This window comes from Pan troglodytes, chromosome 16, assembly GCF_028858775.2.
Source record: "Pan troglodytes isolate AG18354 chromosome 16, NHGRI_mPanTro3-v2.0_pri, whole genome shotgun sequence".
NCBI lineage: Eukaryota > Metazoa > Chordata > Mammalia > Primates > Hominidae > Pan > Pan troglodytes.
This window is the reverse complement of record NC_072414.2, coordinates 62851625-62858892: the sequence shown is the minus strand read 5'-3', so window position 1 is coordinate 62858892 and position 7268 is coordinate 62851625. Positions and strand designations below refer to the sequence as shown.

The 7268-nt window shown below is 48.1% G+C and overlaps 1 pseudogene; it reads right to left on the bottom strand.

Annotated features, from left to right (window-relative positions):
* Positions 1 to 1183: 1183 nt before the first annotated feature.
* LOC748620 (keratin, type II cytoskeletal 8-like) lies at positions 1184 to 2805 on the bottom strand (annotated as a pseudogene).
* Between the last annotated feature and the right edge of the window lie 4463 nt (positions 2806 to 7268).

Genomic DNA, 7268 nt, shown 5'->3' with positions numbered 1-7268 from the left:
GCTATTCTTCTGAAGGGAGAGAAGAAGAAGGAATAAAGAATCTGGTTCCCCCACTAGAACACGAGCTCCTATGCTAATAGGGGGAACTACATTCTATTCCTTTTGGACTCCTGCATCATTCGTACCACATAATTTGCATGCTTTTGCCATGCAATAAATGTTTAAGTTGTTACATTCAAATTCAACACCAATTTATTGAGTAGCTACTATATCCTAGGCCCTGAACTAGGTACTTCCATGTGTTATATAATTCAATCTTCTATTAATATTAGGCATTAATATCTAATACTTTAGACATTAAGTAGGATATAGGTTAAGTCTGTGACAAAAATATATCAAAATACAGTCTATTAGACAAAGTGTGAGATTATTTCTTTCTAAAATAATGATCCACATTACAGCCCAGCAAACAAATCCAGAGCGTATTTGCTGGTTCAACTCTCCTCAACATGTGACTTCCATCCTTGGGTTCGACAAGGCCACTTTAGCCAATGGGTAGAGGAAAAAGCCAGAGACACACAACCCAGAAGGGCCAGAAAACCTTTCTGTTCACATCCTATTGGCCAGAATTTAGTTACATGATTATACCAATATGCAAGGCAGGCTGGGAAATGTAATCACTAATTAGGTGGCCATATAGCCATCTAAAACTGGGGATTGATATTGTTAGACAAGAAAGAATAAATATTAATGGATAATACTCATAAAAATCTCACACCTATGGATAACTATCTTAATTCATATTGAAGTTAGAAATAAACTATAGGGCAGAGTGCAATGCCATATACCTGTAATTCCAGCACTTTGGGAGGCCAAGAGTTAGAAACCAGCCTGGACAACATAGAAAGACCCTATCTCTACAAAAAACTTAAACTGGCCAGGTGTGGTGGCACACCTGTAGTCCCAGCTACTTGGGAGGCTGAGGCAGGAAAATAGCTTGAGCCCAGGAGTTTGAGGATACAGTGAGTTATGATCACTCCACTGCACTCGAGTCTGGGCGACAGAGTGAGATCTCATCTCTCCTTTTTGTTTTTTGGTTTTGTTTGTTTGCTTGTTTGACAGTTGGTAGGGCTAGCTGAGGTTTTATTTTTGGACGGAAAAAAAAATTTAAAAAGCAATTGAATTGTTTTGTAGCTGGAGGTATGGGTAATGGGTGTCCCCAGGTAGTAAACTCCCCCGCGGGTGGGCTGAGGGCTTGGGCTGAGCCTCAGGTGGGTCTCCTGTTCCCTGTGATACCATGCACAGCGGCCTCCCTCCAGGGCCCTGGGGCAGCCACAGGAGGGGTAGGACGGGAGGGGCTGCCGCGTCTGTTCACTTAGGCAGGACGTCAGAGGACTTGGACACCAGCTTCCCATCACGGGTCTCAATTTTCTTCAACCACAGCCCTGGTGGAGCCGGTGCGGCTGAAGGAGCTGGAGCCTGCGCCAGAGCCAAAGCTGGAGCCCAGGCTGTAGCTGAGGCCGGGGCTTGTGAGGTCCCCATAGGTTGAGCTCAGACCACCTGCATAGCCGCCGGTGGTCTTCGTATGGATAGTCATGTTCTGCATCCCAGACTCCAGCCGGCTCTCCTCACCCTCCAGCAGCTTCCTGTAGGTGGCAGTTTTGATGTCCAAGGCCAGCTTGACATTCATCAGCTCCTGGTACTCACGCAGCTGCCACACCATATCCTGCCTGGCCCATTGCAGAGAGGCCTCCAGCTCGGACAGCTTGGCATTGGCATCCTTAACGGCCAGCTCCCCACGCTGCTCCACATCTGCGATGGTGGCCTCCAGGGAAGCCGTCTGGCCTTTGAGGCCCTTAATCTCAGCCTGGAGCCGGCTGATGTTCCGGTTCATCTCGAAGATCTCAGTCTTTATAGGCTGCAGGTCATGCCCATGCTTCCCAGCCAGCGTCTGCAGCTCCTCATACTTGATCTGGTGCATGCTCTCAGCCTCCGCCTGGCTACGGTTGGCAATCTCCTCCTACTGCACCTTGACCTCAGCAATGATGCTGACCGTGTCCAGGAAGTAGCTGTTGTCCATGGACAGCACCACAGATTTGTCCGAGATGTGGGACTGCAGCTCCCAGATCTCCTCTTCAAACAGCTGCCTGAGGAAGTCCATCTCGTCAGTCAGCCCTTCCAGGCAAAGACTCCAGCTCTATCTTGTTCATGTAAGCTTCATCCACATCCTTCTTGATTAGGACAAATTCATTCTCCACCTCTGTACGCTTATTGATCTCATCCTCATATTTGTTCTTGAAGTCCTTCACCAGCCCCTGCATGTTGCCAAGCTCCACCTCCAGCTTCAGCTTCTCCTGGCTCAGAGTCTCCAGCTGCCACCTAAGGTTGTTGATATAGCTCTGGAACATGTTGTTCTTGTTGTTCCGAGCCATCTTCTGCTGCTGCAGGAGGCTCCACTTGGTCTCCAGCATCTTGTTCTGCTGCTCCGGGAACCATACCTTGTCTATGAAGGAGGCAAACTTGTTGTTGAGGGCCTTGATCTGCTCCTTCTCTGGGTGTGTAGAGCCTGGATGTTGGGGTCCACCTCCAGGTTAAGAGGGCTCAGCAGGCTCTGGTTGACCGTGACAGCGGTTATGCCTCCCATACCACTGGCCCCACCACCCAGCCTCCACCCAGGCCACCCCAGAAGCTGCTGCTGCCCACTCGGGAGAATCTCAAGTAGCTGATGTGGGCACTGGGCCCACTTGTGTAGGAGCAGCTGCTGAAGGCCCGGGGGCCAGAGGTGGACATCTTGTAGGACTTCTGGGTCACCCTGATGGACATGGTGGAGGCAGGAGTGGAAGCAGGCGGGCTGAACCAGGCGGAGATTCCAGAAGGAGCAGAGAAGCTGCTTCTTGGTCCTTTTTTTGTTTGTTTTGTTTTGTTTTTAATTTAGACCAAGTCTCGCTCTGTCGCCCAGGCAGGAGTGCAATGGCACAATCTCGGCTCACTGCAACCTCCACCTCCCGGGTTCAAGCGATTTTCCTGCCTCACCCTCCTGAGTAGCTGGGACTACAGGCACCCGCCACCAAGCCTGGCTAATTTTTTTGTATTTTTAGTAGAGACAGGGTTTTGCCATGTTGGCCAGGCTGGTCTTGAACTCCTGACCTCGAGTGATTTGCCCGCCTTGGCCTCCAAAAGTGCTGGGATTACAGGCGTGAGCCACTGCACCCAGCTGTGAGAGGCTGTCTCAAAAAAGAAAAAGAAAAAAAGAAACTATAGAAAGATGCTGGTTTCTGGCCAGGGAAGTCCTCCATTTTGTCAGTGTATTCAGGATTAGGTTGGCTCTGAAGCAAAACACTTCTGCAGACCAGATTCAACTTTTAAGAGTATGGCATCTAGAAAAAAAACTGATTTATTAATTTACAATGGAGCAATATACATACTCAGCAACTAGAATGTTTGTGTTTCCCATTCAGGCTAAGGCTTTCTTGGTATGAAGGTTCTTGGAAGGCCGCATCATAATCTACTAGCATACACTGAGTGTCTAATCTGGGCCAGGTCTGTGCTAGATATTTTTCACAAACAACCTAGTTTGATCTGTGTGCCCAACTCAATTAAGTGAGGATCATTCAGAACATTTTACAGGTAAGAAAACTGAACAGCAGAGAGGTTATGAAGCTAAGCAGCAGCAAGGCTGGAGTCTGAATTCAGATCTATTTGATAATAAAGTGAGCGTGTTTCCATTATACCCTGCTGCTTATGTGTGAGCTTTTCTAGTCAGCTTCAAAGCATCCTTGGGGATGTTTTCACTGGCTGTGCCTCCCTGTATGGATTTCTGTTACAGCATTTAGTGCATAGACACAGTCTTATTATTGAAGGCTGTCTTTCCTAGGCTCCCTCCATCTCTTGGTATTCATGGATCATGTCTCAGGCATTTTACAAAATTGAGTATAGCACAGGTCCTGGTATTTGGTACATGCTTAAACAAATGATTAAATGAGTAGATAAAAATGCCCTCTTAACCTACAGTTAAAACAGACCCCTTTTTTTTTCCTTTAATTCGAAGATGGGGTCTCTGTTGCCCAAGCTGGAGTGCAGTGGTGCCATCATGGTTCACTGCAGCCTCGACCTCCTGGGCTTAAGGGATCCTCTTGCCTCAGCCTCCCGAGTAGCTAGGACTACTCTTCTTCTCTTCAACGCTTAGCCTTGCCCCAACTTCCCAGCTTCACCACAATATCTTATTCCAAGTCCTTGGTTTCCAGCTGTAGTGCCAGGCACACTCAAAAATATTTCCAATTGATTCCAAACAACACCCTTGTATATACTGGAAAGGTCTTCTAGGGTTGAGTTTTTCCTTCAACCTAATCTCAGTCCATCCTGATGGCTTGTCAATGTGTTTCCTTTTGTTTCATCCTCAGGAGCTATGGAAAAAGCTGTTTCCCCTTGTGAGTTTACTATGAAAATGAGCTGTCAAGATTCCAGGGAAGGGAAAGACGCCAACTCCAGGCTGAGGTCATGATTTTGTTTAAAGAGGCTTTGCTAATCATCTCAGTGGTGATGCAAACTCCCTGCAATGATGTTCAAGACAGGCCTGGGTGGGACTGGCCTCCTTCCCCTGCCACGGCTCTGGGGAGGAATAAGCTGGAAACCGAAAGGAGCCCTTTAAAAGCCCTGGTTTCTTCACCAGTGACACAAATGATGGGTATGTGGGTAGGACTAATCAAAGCAAATCAGCAAGTGTTCCTAGATGAAGGCTCCCTGCTAGACAAAATCGGGTGCAACAAAGTGGAAGAAGAGGCCCTTCCCTCTAAGCCTCACTGGGACTCACTCTCCTCATTGCAAACGTGATCGAGTTGGACTTCTCCCATGAAATACCCCTAGTGCAAATGAGGGTTTCTGTCCTCCGCTCCTCTAGGCATTATTCTAAGCCAACTACTATAAATGAGAAACTTATGTGAGTTGCCTTAAACATTCCGTGCAAGTTTTGCATTTGATTTCACAGATATTCCAAGTTGTTTTAATATATACATTGTGGCTGTTCTCTCAAATAGCTAAGTAAAATTGATACCCCAGAAAGATGCCCCATATTTATGCTATGACTTAATGGGTACCCCTAAGAGTACCCATTCTTGGGTACTCTGCCAGACTACCCATTCCCTACCAGGAGCAGCTCCGAGCTGGATGATGTCTGACATTCTTTCTAGATCCAAAATTCCTTTATGAGGAGTCAGAAATAAGTAATAACAGAAACAACATAGGCAGATATGTTTGAATGTAAGGACATATAAATTCAATTTCTTTTTTTCAAAACTCTCACCAAGTAAAACGCTTCTACAGCCCAGATTCACCCACCAACTGTCAGTTTTCAAACTGTATTTTCAGAATCTGTATTTTAAGAAAAGTCCCCAGGGGACTCTTATGATCAGGCATTTGGAAACCCTGAAAAGACATGTATGAATTGTTCATAAACTATAAAACCTGAGACGAATGTGAGCCATCATTGTGGGTAAGGATAACAACCCCTGATGTCTTTGCCACACGAGATGGCTTAAATGAGATAGATAATGGGTATCACTTTGTGAAATTCAGGAACCGAAATTATCAAACTGGAAGGCATGGTGGCTGCTGCAGCTCTTTCCTTCTGAGCCTCATCACAGGTGTTTGCAGAGGATCTATAGCCCTGGAGGGAGGCACAGCTGCCTGGAAAAAGACACTGTCAACCTCTTGCCTCTTCCTTTCCCAGTAGCTCAGATCCAGGGCTGTGAGCTGTTCTGGTGCGGCAACAGCAATAGCACCAAAGGTCTCTCTCTCTTCCTTTACTTACTTATTTTAGGACCTCTTCTATCAAAACAGAGGTCTGACAAAGAAAGGGACACAGATTCTAGTGTCCTTAAGAAGAGGGGCTGTCCTCGCTGGGCCCCTGGGTCTCTCCCCAGCCCTGCCCAGACACCCAGGACCCTATACATGGTGTTCTTTTACAAGGACACTGCCCTCCAGGAGACCTCATTTCCTAAGCCTATCCTAACTTGCCTTTCTATATCAAAACAAATGTATTGGTCCAGGGTTCTGTTGTTTTGGGGTCCCAGTGTGGCAAATTAATATGATAAATTATGTTTAAGGCTCTAAATAAAGTGCTACATGAAAGCAGATTCAGGTCTTATTCATTTCTTTTTCTTCTTTCCTTCTTTCTTTTTTTTTCTTTTTCTTTTTTTCTTTTTTTTTTTTGAGACGGAGTCTCGCTCTGTTGCCCAGGCTGGAGTGCAGTGGCACAATCTCGGCTCACCACAACCTCTGCTTCCCAGGTTCAAGTGATTCTCCTGCCTCAGCCTCCCGAGTAGCTGGGATTACAGGCACGCGCCACCACGTCCAGCCAATTTTTGTATTTTTTTAGTAAAGACAGGGTTTCACCATGTTGGCCAGGATGGTCTCGATCTCTTGACCTCGTGATCCGCCCGCCTGGGCCTCCCAAAGCACTGAGATTACAGGCGTGAGCCACTGCGCCCGGCCAGTCTTATTCATTTCTATGCTCCTGTCCCTAGTTTCTGGGTCACATTTGGAGAGGTGAGATGGAACTCAATTTGAAGTTACACGTGAAAAGGTGGCAGTGTTTTAGAACATCCTGACATTTCAATAGCTCCCTTTATTCATTCAACAAACATCTGAGTGCATACTATGTGCAGGGCATACTCTATAGGCCATCGGCTTTCGAACTTTTGTGAACTTCAGCATCACCTAGAGGCCTTGTTAAAACACAAAGTTCTGAATCATAGATTCTGATTCAGGAGGTCTGGATGAGCCCTGAGAATTCAATTTCTAACAAGTTCCCCGGTGCAGCTGATGCTCCTGGTCTGGGAACCACACTTGGAGAAAAACTGATACAGGGCAAGGCAGGAGCCAAGCCCCTGACCTCCTAAGACGCGGTCTAGGGTGGTTATTATGTCAAGGAGACTAACGATGGAAATTTTCTGATCTTGGCAGGCCAGGGGGGGAGACACGCAGGAGGCCTGGAAGCCCCTGGAGCTGTGGTCTCTGGCTGCCACCCCCGGAGTCAAGCACAAACAGAAGTCAGCTGTGCTGCGCCCATCCCTGCGGCGCCGTGAAAGAAGGCGCAGGAGGAGGGAGCCCTGACACCTCCTCTCGGGCTGGGGCCCCACAGCGGCGAAAAGACGGAGGGAGTGATCGGGGGTCGCGGGGATCCTTCCGGGACGGGCCTCTGTCGGAGGAGCTCCGGAAAGCCGCCCTCCACCTCCGAGGCCCCGCCTGCGCGGGCGCTCCACTAGCGGTCGGGGTGGTGGCGGTGGCGGCGGCGGCGGCGGCGCGGGGCGGGGCGCCGCGACCCCTGTCCC